At 34.2% G+C, this 18,112-nt stretch overlaps 1 long non-coding RNA gene across 1 annotated transcript; it reads left to right on the top strand.

Annotated features, from left to right (window-relative positions):
* The first annotated feature begins 7,493 nt into the window (after positions 1-7,493).
* Positions 7,494-9,111, top strand: LOC122049240. The gene is made up of 3 exons (XR_006130895.1): positions 7,494-7,583; positions 8,048-8,211; positions 9,064-9,111. It is a non-coding gene; the product is annotated as an uncharacterized LOC122049240 (long non-coding RNA).
* The last annotated feature ends 9,001 nt before the right edge of the window (positions 9,112-18,112 follow it).

Genomic DNA, 18,112 nt, shown 5'->3' on the forward strand with positions numbered 1-18,112 from the left:
AATAAATTTTAAAATTATAATATAATGTATTCTAAATTATAAAAATAATAAAATTTTATAATATGGAATATATGGCCATCAAATTATTCCAAGCGGAATGTTTAACAAAATTTTAAATATACTCTTAGTCTATTTTCTATATCAACTGATGATCGATGTTGTTGTCACTGTCGACCACCAGTTGTCGTCGGCCACCGGCCGTCGCCCATCGTCGCCGCCTACCGCAAAGGTCTCAGAATATTTTTATCATTTTATAATAATATAAATTACATTACTTATAAAAAATAATAGATACCAAATAAAATCAAACATTACATACAAGGATTATAAATAGTTATATTTGTTGGATCGAGAAGCGTTAGAGGGAAGGTGATTAGCGCTCGTGACTTTCATAATTTTCAGATTCGAAAACGTATCGAGTTGAGCAGCGGAAATTAAAATAAAATCACACACACATAGAAAACTTCAAGATTTACTTAGTTCGGAGCCTAGAGCGACTCCTACTCCAAGGCCCACGCTCCTTGAGCATTTACTTTAGGCAACAACTATAATAGCGCAAATGTTTACAAGAAATAATTACAAAATAATATTAAAAGTTATACTGACAACAAAGATTTGAAGTTTCGTAGCTTTGGGTCGTCGGGATGTTGTTGTAGCTTAGTCGGAACATCTCGTTAGCAGCGCGCTGAAGAAAGAATGCTTTGGAATTCATTATTAGAGTTGTCGGTCGAGACCTCCATATAAGGGTTGTTGAAGGTGCCTCCAAACTCCTTGAGGGCGCCTCCATCGCCGCCGGATCCGCAGCGCATATAAGCTCCGAAGCAGTCTTCGCTATCCACTTGAGGGCGCTTTCAATGTCGTCCAAGGAGCCTCAAGCCTCCACGAGGGCGTCTCTAGCCTGGCTTCCTGCGCAGCTTCTGCCTTGCACCTGAGGCGCCTCCAAGCTCCATGGAGGGTGCCTCGGGTACTGTTCATCCTAGGCAAACCTTGTTATTTTGTCCCTGCAAGATATGTTAGTCCACAAAACAACATGTCCTGCAAAACAAAATTAGCACATAATAATAACATACAAATAAATGTGTGACAGTCAATGGGTTGTCCGGTTCTGATTTCGGATTTTCGACCGAAACCTCTAGGTCGAACCGACCCCTACTGTTCCCTTAACGGGGAACGCGTCCTCACCTACTCCACACAGGAGAGCATATCTATTGCTAGATCGTTCCTCTAGATCGATTGGACTTTCTGCCTAGGGTTACCACCCCCTAGGACCTAGTGTTACCACCCCCTAGGGTTTTCCGTGTTGGTTGCTACTCGAAAAACCTAGAGGTTCCACTGTACAAAAATTTTGTACAAAGGTCTGAACCTTTTCCTAGCTACCATGTGTTCTTTTAAATTAAATTTTGGATCGCCTACGGAACTTAACACGTTTGATCCAAAACTTAATCTATTTGTTCTTTTAGGTTTTGACTTGGATCTCCTGCGGAACTTAACACGTTCGACCCAAGTCACCTTAAGTTATTAATTCCATTAAATATTAATTTCCATAATTGGTTCCCAGTACTGACGTGGCGAGGCACATGACCTTCTTGGATATGGGAGCAACCACCACCGACTAGACAAAACCTTTTATGGAAAGCTAATATTTAATTTCCTAAAATAACTTTAGGTTAACTGAAAAGAACAATCAAATCACAAGGAAAAGAAAAACAAAAGAACACTATATCGAAAACAAATTCGAAACTCTAGAATCATATGTCTCTTGTATTTAGTATTTTTTCCAAAAATAACTAGTATGATGCGGAAAGAAAAAATACTAGTTATACCTTTTAGAAAAACCACTTGATCTTCTACCGTATTCCTCTTCTAACCTCGGACGTTGTGTGGGCAACGATCTTCCGAGATGAGAAACCACCAAGCACCTTCTTCTTCCTTACAAGTTTCGGCCATCAAAACTTCTTCTAGGATGAAGAGGTTCGGCCACCACCACCATGCTCCAAGGGATGCTAGAAACGAGGCTTGCTTTCTCTCCTTCTTCTCCTTCCTTGATCCGGCCACAAACAAAAGCTCCACCAAGAGATAAGTTTTGGCCAACAAGAGGAGAGGAGAGAAATAGGGTCGGCCACCAAAACCAAAGAGGAGAGGAAGGAAAAGAATAGAGATTATTCCCCATGAAGCCTTCTCTACCCCCTCTTTTATAATCCTTGGTCTTGGCAAATAAGGAAAATTTAATAAAAATTTCCTTAATTCTTTTTCCATTGAAAAGGAAAAATTATTTAATTAAAAATAATTTTCTTTTTCAAATACAATGGTCGGCCACCTCAAGCCTCAAATCAAGGAAAGTTTTAATTAAAACAAAAATTAAAACTTCCTAATTTGTTTCCGGAAATTTATAAAAATTTCTCCAATAATTTAATCCCTTCATGATTGGTTTATAAAAAGGAAATTTAATAAATTAAAATATTTCTTTTAAACATGTGGATAAAAAGAAAGTTATCTCTAAAAATTAAAATCTCTTTTAATCTACAAATAAGGAAAGATATCAAGTCTTTTCTTAATCTTTTGTAGAAACTAATAAAAGAGAATTATTAATTTTTAAACTTTCTTTTAAATCATGAACATGGTTAAAAAGGAAAGTTTTCTTAAAATTTAAAATCCTCCTTTAATCAACAAATAAGGAAAGATTTCAAATTTTAAACTCTCTTTTAAACATGTAGATGATTTACAAATAAGGAAAGTTTTTACCAAAAATTAAAACCACCTTTTTAAACTACAAATAAGGAAAGAGATTAATCTCTTCTCTTAATCTTTTGTAGAAAGTTATAAAAGGAAATTTTTAATTTTTAAACTCTCTTTTAAAATCATGATATCCACATAAGAAATAATTTTAAAAAATCCTTTTTAATATTCTAGTGGCCGGCCACCTAAGCTTGGGACCCAAGCTTTGGCCGGCCACCTACATGACTCATCCACTTGATCTTGGCCGGCCCTAGCTTGGGTTCCAAGCTAGCTTGGCCTCATTGGATGGGTAAGAAGGTGGGTACACGGTGGGTATAAATCTCTATATACTAGAGGCTACGATAGGGACCGAGAGGAGGAATTGGTTTTGGTCTCCCGATGAAATTAAGCATCCCGTGTTCACCCCGAACACACAACTTAATTTCATCAATAATAATTCATTCCACTAAAGAACTATTATTGAACTACCGCACCAATCCCAAATTACATTTTGGGCTCCTTCTTATTATGAGTGTGTTTGTCTCCCTGTGTTTAAGATAACAAATGCCCACTAATTAAGTAAGTTACTGACAACTCACTTAATTAATATCTAGCTCCAAGAGTAGTACCACTCAACTTCATCATCATGTCGGACTAAGTCCACCTGCAGGGTTTAACATGACAATCCTTATGAGCTCCTCTTGAGGACATTCTCAACCTAGATTACTAGGACACAGTTTCCTTCTATAATCAACAACACACACTATAAGTGATATCATTTCCCAACTTATCGGGCTTATTGATTCATCGAACTAAATCTCACCCATTGATAAATTAAAGAAATAAATATCAAATATATGTGCTTGTTATTATATTAGGATTAAGAGCACATACTTCCATAATAACTGAGGTCTTTGTTCTTTCATAAAGTTAGTATAAAAGGAACGACCTCAAATGGTCATACTCAATACACTCTAAGTGTACTAGTGTAATTATATAGTTAAGATAAACTAATACCTAATTACACTATGGTTTGTTCCTTTCCATCTTGGTCGTGAGCTGCTGTTTATAATTTATAAGGAACCAATAACATGATCTTCTGTGTGTGACACCACACACCATGTTATCTACAATATAAATTAATTGAGCAACTATATTTATCATAAATGTAGACATTTGACCAATGTGATTCTTATTTATAGATAAATATTTATACCAAAAGCTAGGCTTTTAGTATACACTCTAACATTTACACCATCAGGTGGTTCTACAAGCTCCCAGACCTTATTAGAGTACATAGACTCTATTTCAGATTTCATCGCCTTTTGCCAAGATGCTGCATCTATATCTTGGAGTGCTTCGTCATATGTCCGGGGATCAGGTTCATGTTTACCCGGGATCAAGTCCGAAGACTCTCCCAAAAACATGAATCTCTCAGGCTGCCTGACAACCCTCCCACTACGACGAGGCACTGTTTGTGGTTGTGTATCACGTGTTGCAGTTTCTTGTGGTACTTCATCTTGTACTGTTGGTACTAAAGTAGACGTGTCCTCTCTTAGTTCTTCTAAAACAACTTTACTACTGGGCTTGTGATCCATTATATAGTCTTCTTCTAAAAACTGGGCATTGGTGCTAACAATGACCTTCTGGTCTTTAGGACTATAAAATAAACCTCCTTTCGTTCCTTTGGGATATCCCACAAACACTCGAACTTCTGTACGAGATTCTAACTTATCAGCATCTGGTTTCAGCACATGTGCTGGACTACCCCAAATCCGAATATGTCTTAGACTGGGTTTTTGCCCATTCCACAATTCTGTAGGAGTAGAAGAAACTGATTTAGAAGGTACTAAGTTCAGAACGTATACTGCTGTTTCCAGAGCATATCCCCAAAACGAATTTGGTAATTCCGAATAACTCATCATCGATCTAACCATCTCCATAAGACACCATTCTGTTGGGGTGTACCAGGTGCGGACAGTTGGGATTGAATCCCGGCCTCTGATAAGTAATTCCTAAACTCTCCTAAGAGGTATTCGCCACCACGATCAGACCGTAGTGTCTTGATACTCTTACCTATTCGTTTTTCCACATCAGCCTTGTACTCTTTGAATTTATCAAAGCACTCGGAGTTGCGGCGCATTAGGTAAATGTATCCATATCTTGAATAATCGTCTATGAAAGAGACAAAATATTCAAAACCTCCTCTTGCCTGGATAGACATAGGACCACACAAATCAGAGTGAACCAACTCTAACACTTCTTTGGCTCTATACCCCTTGTCCTTGAACGACCTCTTGGTCATTTTACCTTCCAAGCAGGATTCACAAGTTGGAAAATTTTCCAACTCTAATGAACCCAAAAGTCCATCGGCTATAAGCCTCTGAATCCTACTTAAGTTAATGTGACCAAGCCTTAGATGCCAAAGATATGCTTGGTTCATTTCCGAAGGTTCTTTTCCCTTATTTGAGTTAGAAGATGAGTTATAAATTTCCATGTTTTACTTTGTGAGAGAAATTGGATTTAAAGTATACAAATTGCTAACTAATGTACCAGAACAGATAATCACTTTATTTCTCTTAATAACTACATCGTTACTAAAGGAAACTGAATATCCATCTAAAAACAGTTTAGAAACTGAAATTAAATTCTTTTTAAAACTGGGTACATAAAGACAATTTCTTAAAACCAAATTTCTATTTCTACTAAAAGATAAGTAGACGTCTCCCACTGTAACAGCTGCCACCTTAGTAGCATTGCCCATGTAGACGGTAATCTCTCCTTCAGATAGTCATCGGGTTTCCTGGAAGCCCTGCAAGGAATTGCAGACATGATCAGTGGCTCCCGTATCTACACACCAGGTGCTCGTAGATAACACCGCTAAACATGTTTCAACAACTAGAGCATGAGATATACCTTTGTTTTGGTTCCTACGAGGACAGTCCGCCTTCTAATGTCCTGACTGCTTGCAGATGAAGCACTTGCCCTTCGGCTTCTTCACTCCAAATTGAGCCAGCTTGTTTCTTCTTCTTCTTTCCTCTCGGTTTAGAAGTAGAACCATTTTCAGCATAGTGAATTTGAGAATTATGACGAAATAATCCTTCTGCTGCTTGAAGTTCTGTCAGTAGTTCCGCTAATGAATATATCCTTTTATTCATATTATAGTTCAGGCGGAACTGCTCAAAACTTCTAGGTAGCGTTTGGAGGATCATATCGATCTAGGTTTCCCCATCAATTTCTCCTCCAATGATCTGTATTTCGTTCAGATAAGCCATCATCTTTAGGATATGATCCCTCACAAGAGTACCCTCTTGCATGGTGGCTGTCATTATCTTTCTCATGGCTTCTTGCCTAGAAGCCCTATCCTGATGACCAAAGAGTTCCTTGAGATTGTTCATAATATCATAAGCTGTTGGTAAATCTTGATGCTGATGTTGCAATACATTTGACATTGAAGCCAAAATGTAACACCGCGCCATCTCATCTGCTTTTACCCATTTTCTATGATATTCAATCTCCTCTTGGGTAGATTCACCAGTGAGTGCATCAGGACAAGGCTCAGTCAGTACAAACTTATAGCTTTCAGCAGTAAGAACAATGTCTAGGTTCCTTTTCCAATCTATGTAGTTAGGACCAGTAAGTCTATTCTCACTCCAAGAAAAAAGCTAATAGACAACACTTAAAAGACAACGCTTTTTACAAAAAGCGTTGTCTTTTTTTCTTCTACAACGCTTTTAGTGAAAAGCGTTGTCTAAGTTTTTTTATTCTTATCAAAGACAACGCTTTTTCAAATAAGCGTTATCTATTAGTATTTTTTGGGGATCAAAGACAACACTTTTTTAAAAAGCGTTGTCTATTATATTATCGTATTTTTTTTCTTTCGCCGTTTTTTTCTTCCGTCTTACTTTTTTTTTCCCACCGTGTTTTTCTTTTCCCTCTTATTTTTATGCCTAAACCCTATATGTCTTTCCAAATCCCTCTCTCTTCATCACCTCCTCCTATCCTTTCTTTTTTACTGCCCCAACCGTCTCTTCTCTTCTCCCTTCTCCTCCCTCCTCCGCCGGCATTCTCCCTTGGCCGATCTCCGTCCTTCCTCCTCCAAGATTCGACAGACAGGTGGGATGCGATCATCGAGGTGACAACCACCTTGGACCTATCTTCAACGATGGGCACGACGTTGGCATTGTAGTTGGGCCTCCTAGCAGTGTGCATCGTCCTACCTCAAGATCATAACAATGGCATCTAGGTTGTTGTGGGCTTCGAGGGCCGCCTCCTACCTCAAGATCTCCACCTGCCCTAGCACCTGCTCCATAGGTACGTCTCTGATCTGCTGAAACCTCAGAGTTTTCCGCTTGGTTTCATGTTCTAGAGATCTTTGTTGATGGTGAAATGAACAAGATGGGGAAGGGGGTCGAGATATGTCTTTTCCCCCTAGAAAAAGGAATGTTGGGACATCTTTGGTAGATTTGCTTCTTGATTTTTTACTCCTATGGATCCGTATCGCATGATTCTATTGCGACTTGTGAATCTCCTCTGGATGTAGTTGTGAAATTTAGTCTAGGTTGGTCTGGCTAGATTTTGTTGCAATTTCTAATTTGATAGTGATGGGTGATTCGTCTCTTTCTTCATTAGTTAATTTATTTTTGATATGGATGTGAGCAAAATAGAGCATGGAGATGCATCATTAATGGTGAGATTCAACTGTTTCTAGTAGGAAAAAAAGAACTTATTGTATTTGATATTAATTTCAAGATCGATGTGGTGTTTCCTTACAGGATCATTTAGGTGATGTTGTGTATATTGCATTACTAGAAGTTGGTTCCTACGTGAAGCAGGGCAAAAATTTTGGTGCAGTTGAGAGTGTCAAGGTAACCATTGAAATACTGAGTTAAATGGTTCTCCTAGGTTGGTGAGTTTCTAGAAAATTAGTTGTTAATTAATCTATAAAATAAATACTCTTATTTTTTCATACTTGTCACATTTTATTGTTTTTGATCATCTAAAGAAGCAGTAGTCAATAGTGAATGTGAAATGAAGATGAGCATATATGTTGTCAAAACAGAATATTCCATGTGTTAGAATGTAATTATAGGCTTTTAAGAATCTAAGCATTATATATTGCTATGTTATTGTTTACTTAGTGTGTCACTACCTGAAGTATCTTCTTAGCTTTCTATTTATGATAGATAGCCAACTCTCAAGTACTTTTCGGTTGATACTTGAAACTTTATGAACGCTCTTTTTTTTTCTTAACATTCATGTCTTTTAACTGTGACGCATTCACTTAATTCATTAGATAATACTGAGGTACTATCATTTGTCTTTGTAAAAGGTTAATGCAAGTCCATTCGAGGATGGCTGGATCGTAAAGGTCAAATCGAGCAACGATGGAGAAGTGAATTCATTAATGGATTCCGAACAATACTCAAAGTTCTACGAGGAAGAGGATGCAAAGCATTGAGGATATTCATTTTCAAAATCACTTCATTGCCTCTGGTTAGATGTCTCTCAAGGTTTCATTGGGTCAGTTCCATGGAAACTTTGGCTGAATTTGATTTTTAAATGACTCGTCTATCTGCATTTTTTTTGGCATTTAACCTTTTTGAGATAATAAATAATGTGTTGTTATTTTCGTGTCATATATGCAAAACTTTTTCGATGCAAATTTATATTCGATCACATAAAGACTAGGAAAATCCTACTTATGAATTGGCCCAATTCCTTTCTCAGTTTGCAACTTACAAGAAAGAGATTTCATGTTTCCTTCATATCAAATATGAAATGATATTTTTCTTTCTTTTTGGGAAAAATTGCAATTGTGTATTCCATGAAGCATTTAGATTCATAGATCATAAATTATCTGAAATAAATATAAGTTTTTTTAGATTTTATTTTTATGTTAATCCATGTTCATGCTCATTCTCTACCTTATTGACTAACTGTTTGATGAAATTATTGAGCTAGGCTTAATTGAGTGGATTGCCCATCTCACTTTGTACTGGTTGATCTGCGTGCCTAGGCTCACCAAGATCAACTGGCTCAAGTAGCTTGCAAAGCTTGTCCTTCACCAGGAATTGCCTCACCCACATGTAACCCTTTATTTGTAGTAAACAGTAAATTGTGATGCATTTCTGATTACTATAACTGATGCATTTCTGATTTCTGTTTAGCAAGAGTTAATTTCTAATTTTTGATTAGCAGTAGTTGATTCACAAAACTGGTTATCACATAACCAATGGTACAGTGTTCAGTAGTTCTTAATTGTTAGGTGATACTTTTCTCTATGATATTGCATGTTTGATTATGCCAAATTGGTTATATCTGATTGCTATAATTATTTTTTGTTAGAATTGGAAGGTTGGTATTGAATGGAGGTACCCAACTGAAGATGGATAGATGGATGTTTCAACTGAAGATGGATTGGTTTCACATGTCAATTATCTTCAAATCTAGATAATGTTGGGTTAACGTTTGTGTTAATTTGGGTTAACGTTTGTGTTAATCAATGTATCTATCATTTTGGGAATTATCTTCGAATCTGGACATATTAATTTTCTTTAAATCTTGTTTGAATCATGTTGACAGTATCATCATTTTGGGAATTATGTACTTGGTTTTTATGTACACTGTGTATCTATCTCTGTTTATATATATATATATATATATATATATATATATATATATATATACTTTACCTAGTTTTGATGTGTTATGACTTTGTTCATTTTGTTAAGTTATGGTTGATTTCATTTCTATAGCAAGGTAAAGAAAAATAATGGTTTTGTAAATATAAAAATAATGGCTTTGTAAATAGAAAAACAAATATGATTTTTTTTTTAAAAAAAAATGACAACGCTTTTAAAGCGTTGCAAAAGCGTTGTCTTCGCTACAAACGACAACGCTTTTAAAGCGTTGTCTTTGAACAGACTTTTAACAACAGTGTTTTTAACAACGCTTTTTCAACTACATAGACAACGCTTTTAAAGCGTTGCCTATTAGATTTTTTCTTGTAGTGTCTGTGGTAGTATGATGGACAGTGGGTTGAAAGTCATCCTAAGAATCACAAATAACTTTTGGTCAGAACTCTAAATTTAGAATAATATTGATTCCTCAAACAATACTATTTTAAATTAACAAACACCTCAAAACACCGCGAATATTATATGCCACGATAGTGTGGACGTATACAAATTCAACATTTGTAAAAGGAGGGTTTTAACCCATTAATTTTATTATCTTGTCAACCTAACTTTTTGACAAATAAAATTAATAGTTGGTATTCTTTGGTCACACAAATAACAGCAGTGACTCCGATGGGGAGGATACTATTAAATGTGCCTAAGTGTATACCATTACTTGGCACTAAGTCCATTAATAAGATTGTGCCCCTTCCGATGGGGAAGATCACACGCTCTTAATTAATTTCCTATAGTCATCCTAAATGGAAGTTTGTTCTAGTGATCCACAAACAAGCTCATCCGATATGGAGGAAGGCACTCAGAGCCAATGCGCAAGCTTGTTTGCATCACTTACAAACCAGTAATGGAGACCGTGGAATTTATTTAAAATTCCTCTCCCACTTAGTTATTTATAAATGAGGAATTTTAACTATGCTAGCCTACTGGACATGTATACTAACATGCACACACAACACAATATAAAAGCAATAAATGAAAAACTATTTTTCAACTATTATGGCTTTTATCTATTGTTGTCTTCCATGTGTTGTCATCCCAAGCTGCTGCCATATTTGGCCACCGCCACCGGGTCTAGCTGTCGCATCCATCTTACTCCTTGTTCCGCTGCGCCTCTGGTCCTCAAAAGGTTCCACGCCTTGCAAGATTTGATCCGCGAGATAAATAGAATTTTACATTTTTCAATCCTATATTCCTCGAAGGAATGTACATGTAAACTAGATCGAACATAAAATAAAAATTTACATCCATCGATCCTATATTCCATAAAAGGAATGTACATGTAACTAGATCAAAAATAAAATCCTAATTAAAAACTAAATACAGCTCCTGCTGTATTTTATAATACAATCATGCACACACATATAATTGCCCTTGACATGTCCAAGGGTCCAATCACACACATAAAGAAAACTATAAGCCATAATAGTTGGATCTTGCATCCACAAAGTTAGCACATCCTACTATTATCCTGCCTAAATTATGTATGACATGTGCATAATTAAACTAATAACAAATACACAGAGGCAAAATCCTAGCTCTGATACCAATTGTTGGTTGCTACTCGGAAAACCTAGAGGTTCCACTGTACAAAAATTTTGTACAAAGGTCTGAACCTTTTCCTAGCTACCATGTGTTATTTTAAATTAAATTTTGGATCGCCTGCGGAACTTAACACGTTTGATCCAAAACTTAATCTATTCGTTCTTTTAGGTTTTGACTTGGGTCTCCTGCGGAACTTAACACGTTCGACCCAAATCACCTTAAGTTATTAATTCTATTAAATATTAATTTCCATAATTGGTTCCCAGTACTGACGTGGCGAGGCACACGACCTTCTTGGATATGGGAGCAACCACCACCGACTAGACAAAACCTTTTATGGAAAGCTAATATTTAGTTTCCTAAAATAACTTTAGGTTAACCGAAAAGAACAATCAAATCACAAGGATAAATAAAACAAAAAAAACACAACATCAAAAAACATATTCGAAATACTAGAATCGTAAGCCTCTTGTATTTGGTATTATTTCCATAAATAACTAGTATGATGCGGAAAGGAAAAATTACTAGTTATACCTTCTAGAAAGACCTCTTGATCTTCTACCGTATTCCTCTTCTAACCTCGGACGTTGTGTGGGCAACGATCTTCCGAGATGAGAAAACACCAACCACCTTCTTCTCCTCCTAGCTAGGTTCGGCCACAATAAAGAAGCTTTACCAAGGATGAAGAACAAAACACCAACCAAACTCCAAGAGATGCAAGCTTTCTCTCCTTCTTCTTCTTCTTCTCCAAGTAGTATCCGGCCACCACAAGAGCTCCAAGGGAGATGAAGGATTCGGCCACCACAAGAGGAAGAGAGGGAGAGGATGATGGCCAGCCACAACACCAAGGAAAAGAGGGAGAGAAATAATAGAGGTTGTATCCAATGAAGGCACCCCCACCCCCTTCTTTTATATTCCTTAGACTTGGTAAATTAGGAAATTTAATTACAATAAAATTTCCTTAATTTCCTTGACATGATTTAATTGAGAAAAATAAAATAAAATTTCCCAATTAAACTATAATGGTCAGCCACATCATGGAGGAATAAATTAGACAAGTTTTAATCAACAAATTAAAACTTCCTAATTTGTTTCCAGAAATTTTAAAAATAAAATTTCTCTTCAAAAATCTCTTCATGGTTGATAAAAAGAAATTTCTATAATTTTAATTTTTCAACATGTGAATAATTTTTAAAGAGAAAATAAAATATCTCACCAATCTACAAATAAAGAAAGAGATTTAATCTCTTTCTTTAATCTTTTGTAGATCCTTTACAAGAGAGATATTTTAATTTTAATTCTCTTTAATAAATTATATCTTCCACATAATAAAAATTAAAATTAAAATTCTTTTAAATTTAATATGGCCGGCCCCCTCTAGCTTGGGTTCAAGCTAGGGCCAGCCACAGCTTAGGCCGGCCCTAGCTTGATTCCCAAGCTAGCTTGGCCGGCCCCCTTTAGGTGGGTATAGAAGGTGGGTATAGGTGGGTATAGTACTCTATAAATAAGAGGCTACGATAGGGACCGAGAGGAGGAATTGGTTTTGGTCTCCCGATAAAATTAAGCATCCCGTGTTCGCCCCGAACACACAACTAAATTTTATCAATAATAATTCATTCCACTAGAGAACTATTATTGAACTACCGCACCAATCCCAAATTATATTTTTGGGCTCCTTCTTATTATGAGTGTGTTAGTCTCCCTGTGTTTAAGATATCGAATGTCCACTAATTAAGTGAGTTACTGACAACTCATTTAATTAATATCTTAATCCAAGAGTAGTACCACTCAACCTTATCGTCATGTCGGACTAAGTCCACCTGCAGGGTTTAACATGACAATCCTTATGAGCTCCTCTTGGGGGCATTATCAACCTAGTATCTCTAGGACACAGTTTCCTTCTATAATCAACAACACACACTATAAGTGATATCATTTCCCAACTTATCGGGTTTATTGATTCATCGAACTAAATCTCACCCATTGATAAATTAAAGAAATAAATATCAAATATATGTGATTGTTATTATATTAGGATTAAGAGCATACCCTTCCATAATAACTGAGATATATGTTCCTTTATAAAGTCGGTATAAAAGAAACAACCTCAAATGGTCCTACTCAATGCACTCTAAGTGTACTAGTGTAATTATATAGTCAAGATAAACTAATTCCTAATTACACTACGACCTTCCAATGGTTTGTTCCTTTCCATTTTGGTCGTGAGCTACTGTTTATAATTTATAAGGTACTGATAACATCATCTTCTATATGTGACACCACATACTATGTTATCTATAATATAAATTAATTGAACAACTACAAATAAATTGACCAAATGCGATTCTTTATTCAACATAAATGTTTACAAAAGCTTAGGCTTTCAGTATACACTCCAACATTCCGCCACCTAGGGTTACCACCCCCTAGGACCTAAGGTTACCGCCCCTTAGGGTTTTTCGCCACCTAGGGTTACCACCCCCTAGGACCTAGGGTTACCACTCCCTAAGGTTTTCCATCTGCCTAACTGCAATTAGGACTTTCCTGCAAATTCATTCACACACATTAGATAACAAGATTACTTAATTTTGAACCCTTTGACATAATCAAAACACATATTCGATCGTTGAATGCTTCCCGCACCAACAATCTCTCCCTTTTTTATTATGGCAACACGGTTCAAAGTTAAGTCAAAATTATAACAGTAAATATAGAAAGTTAAACATGAGCATAAATGAAATAATTTGAAATCAACACCTATACTTCCTCTTTCATGTTTAAATTCGTAAGTTACTTAACTTTGACTTTTCTCTCTCCCTTTGACATAAATCAAAAAGTACAAGTAGAGAGAAAAATATAGAAAAATATTTTATGTAATTTTAAGCTCCCCTGAATAGTAGCACTTAGCAAAATTTAGCTTTGAAAATACTTAGCTAATTTAGAAATATTTTGAAAAATATCCAACTTTTTCAACAAAAACTTAGAAACTTTTATATCTTTTTCGAAAAACAAACTTAGCTAAATTTTCAGCTTTAAAATTGATTGTGTTGAGAAAATACCTTACCAAATAGCTAAGTTTTAGGAAATAATCTAACTAAGTTTAGTTTAAAAAAACTTGATTAAGTATTTAGCTTAAAGAGGTTTTTTACAAAAGCATAGTTAAGTACTAAGCTTGAAGATACTTAGCTTGAATAACATAGTTAAGTAATTTACAAACTTAAAACATTTTCAAAAGTATTTTAACTTGATTTTTCAAAGAAAACTTAGCCAAATTTTGAAAATAAATGTTTTGTCAAGTATTTAGCTTTCAAAACTTAACTTAAAAATATTTTGATAAATTTAGTACTTAGCTTTAAAATATGTAAATAAAATTTGATAAATCGAAGTTTTGAAACTCTCTTTCTCACAAAAAAAAAAAAATACTTAGCTAAGTAAGTGATTTGAAAAATACTTGAGCAAATACTTAATTTTTGTAGATAATTTATTTTTCATTTTTAAAAAAAAATAAATTAAAATTTTGGAAAAAGTTATTTTTTGAAAAATAACTTAGCTCGACTCCCTTCACTCTCCCTTGATTAATGCTTAAAAAAAATTGAGGATCCTAGAGTCCAAGCATGTATTTTAAAAAAAAACTATTTTAGATTTTTCTAATTTTCTATCTCACTTTACCAAACATGTTCAGCTTATAAGTGAGTGTGAGATGAAGTTGTCAATATTGAAATTGAAATATGGGTTTGGATTTCAAAATTTAAAATATAAGTAAACATTTCAGATTTTTAAGCTTTAAAGATATATTAAAGATTAATAATCTTCCATATTAAATTAATTTGATATAATTAAGATTTTGAATATCTAAGAATTAATAATTTGAAATTTGATTATTATTTGAGAATAAATTTTCATTTAGAAATAATTAAAATTTTGAAAATCTAATAATTAAATGATTAGGATATTTAATTCCAATATGATTTTAAAATTAATTAGAATTTAGATTTTGAAAATTGAATATGATTTGAAAATTAATTATTATTTGAAACTTAAGATTAAGATCTTGAAAATTAAAATTTAATAATTAATAATTTAAAATTTTATTTATGAATTGAAACTTAAGATTAAGATTTCGAAAATGAAAATTATTTTAAAATTAATTATAAAAATTAAGTAAGGTTTCAAAATTAATTATGATTTAAAACTTAAGATTTTGACAATAATGATTTTGAAATTAATCATAATTTAAAAATAATTTAATTATGATTTAAAATTAATTATGATTTTTTAAAATATTTATGAAATTAAATAGATTTTTTTAAAAATTAATTATGATTTAGAGTTAAGTAACTATTTTAACCCTAGGTCCATCTCACCATTTTTCTAAGTTATCAATCAGGAAACCTTGTATGTTATTGTGAGATGATTAACTTTAATTTAAATTTTGTCTAAGGATTAATTTACATTTGTGTTAGACCTATGTTTTCCAATTAGTCAATTAAATACACATTTCAAGGATCGACTCCCAGGCTGTGGCGAGGCACTAGGCATTATTGGGTATAGGATCATCCACCACTTCTGGACAGAGTCTTTCAAAGAAATTATGTATTTAATTTTCTTTTTAAAATTCCTAGGTTTAACTAATCAAGTGTAAATTACGCCTAGATCCTTAATCTAGCCTAATCTAAGCATGCATAGACGTAAAGCAGAAAATAACAATCATCAAGCAATTTCATTTATTTATTAAGATAGTTTTTTTACTGGCTCCCCCTGGATCATAGCCTTAATATGGTATATCAAGGTAATAGACTTGATCTTTGGATACCCAATATTTATCAAGTCCAACTTGATTGACCAAGTTGGACTTAGATACCCATGCTTGGACCACCTTTCTATTTGGTATGTTAACAAGTGACAAATATGAACGATATTTTCTTTTTGTTCTAAATCCAATTCCGGATTGATTATATACGACCTTCTGTTTTTCAAGAATCAAGTCAAGATTTTTTGAACCCAGTGTAAACCGTTCCAATGCAATCTTCAAATCCTTGACTTGAGTTTTCAGGCTAGAATTCTCTTCCTCAAGCTTTTGAACTTGAGTTGAGGTTCCTGTTTGAATCGAGTCAGTCAAGAATTTGGAGGTAGTCACTTCTTTAAGAGTTGTTACCTCCTTTAGAAGTGATTTGATCCAAATGTTGGATTTTGCTAATTTATGCATCAGATAATTAACTAAGTTTTAGAATGTATACTAAAAGCCTAGCTTTTGGTATAAAACATTTATCTAGAAATAAGAATCACATTGGTCAAATGTCTACATTTGTGATAAATGTAGTTGTTCAATTAATTTATATTGTAGATAACATGGTGTGTGGTGTCACACACAGAAGATCATGTTATCAGTACCTTATAAATTATAAACAATAGCTCACGACCATAATGGAAAGGAATAAACTATTGGAAGGTCGTAGTGTAATTAGGTGTTAGTTTATCTTAACTATATAATTACACTAGTACACTAAGAGTGTATTGAGTAGGACCATTAGAGGTCGTTTCTTTTATACTGACTTTATAAAGGAACAAAGACCTCAGTTATTATGGAAGTGTGTACTCTTAATCTTAATATAATAACAATCACATATATTTGATATTTATTTCTTTAATTTATCAATGGGTGAGATTTAGTTCGATGAATCAATAAGCCCGATAAGTTGGGAAATGATATCACTTATAGTGTGTGTTGTTGATTATAGAAGGAAACTGTGTCCTAATAATCTAGGTTGAGAATGCCCCCAAGAGGAGCTCATAAGGATTGTCATGTTAAACCCTGCAGGTGGACTTAGTCCGACATGACGATGAAGTTGAGTGGTACTACTCTTGGAGCTAGATATTAATTAAGTAAGTTGTCAGTAACTTACTTAATTAGTGGACATTTGTTATCTTAAACACAGGGAGACTACCTCACTCATGATAAGAAGGAGCCCAAAATGTAATTTGGGATTGGTGCGGTAGTTCAATAATAGTTCTCTAGTGGAATGAATTATTATTGATAAAATTAAGTTGTGTGTTCGGGGCGAGCACGGGATGCTTAATTTTATCGGGAGACCAAAATCAATTCCTCCTCTCGGTCCCTATCGTAGCCTCTAGTATATAGAGATTTATACCCACCGCATACCCACCTTCTTACCCATCCAATGGGGCCGGCCAAGCTAGCTTGGAACCCAAGCTAGGGCCGGCCAAGACCAAGTGGATGAGCTATGTAGGTGGCCGACCAAAGCTTGGGTCCCAAGCTTAGGTGGCCGGCCAAAGCTTGGGTCCCAAGCTTAGGTGGCCGGCCACTAGAATATTAAAAAGGATTTTTATTAAAATTATTTCTTATGTGGATATCATGATTTTAAAAGAGAGTTTAAAAATTAAAAATTTCCTTTTATAGCTTTCTACAAAAGATTAAGAGAAGAGATTAATCTCTTTCCTTATTTGTAGTTTAAAAGGATGGTTTTAATTTTTTGGTAAAAACTTTCCTTATTTGTAAATCATCTACATGTTTAAAAGAGAGTTTAAAATTTGAAATCTTTCCTTATTTGTTAATTAAAGGAGGATTTTAAATTTTAAGAAAACTTTCCTTTTTAATCATGTTCATGATTTAAAAGAGAGTTTAAAATTAAATATTCTCTTTTATAAGTTTCTACAAAAGATTAAGAAAAGATTTGATATCTTTCCTTATTTGTAAATTAAAATAGATTTTAATTTATAGAGATAACTTTCTTTTTATCCACATGTTTAAAAGAAAGATTTTAATTTATTAAATTTCCTTTTTATAAACCAATCATGAAGGGATAAAAATTATTGGAGAAATTTTTATAAATTTCCAGAAGCAAATAAGGAAGTTTTAATTGGTGTTTAAAATTTTATTTGCTTGGAGATTTTATTTGTTATGGCAGGCCATTGTAATTTGAAAAGAGAAAATTGTTTTAATTAAATAAATTTTCCTTTTCAATGGAAAAAGAATTAAGGAAGTTTTTATTAAATTTTCCTTATTTGCCAAGACCAAGGATTATAAAAGAGGGGGTAGAGAAGGCTTCAAGGAAAAGGACTCTATTCTATTTTTCTCCCTCTTTTCCTTGGTGTGGTGGCCGGCCCTTCCCTTTCTCTTCTCTCCTCTTATTGTGGCC

Source organism: Zingiber officinale, chromosome 2B (genome assembly GCF_018446385.1).
Source record: "Zingiber officinale cultivar Zhangliang chromosome 2B, Zo_v1.1, whole genome shotgun sequence".
In the NCBI taxonomy this organism is placed as follows: domain Eukaryota; kingdom Viridiplantae; phylum Streptophyta; class Magnoliopsida; order Zingiberales; family Zingiberaceae; genus Zingiber; species Zingiber officinale.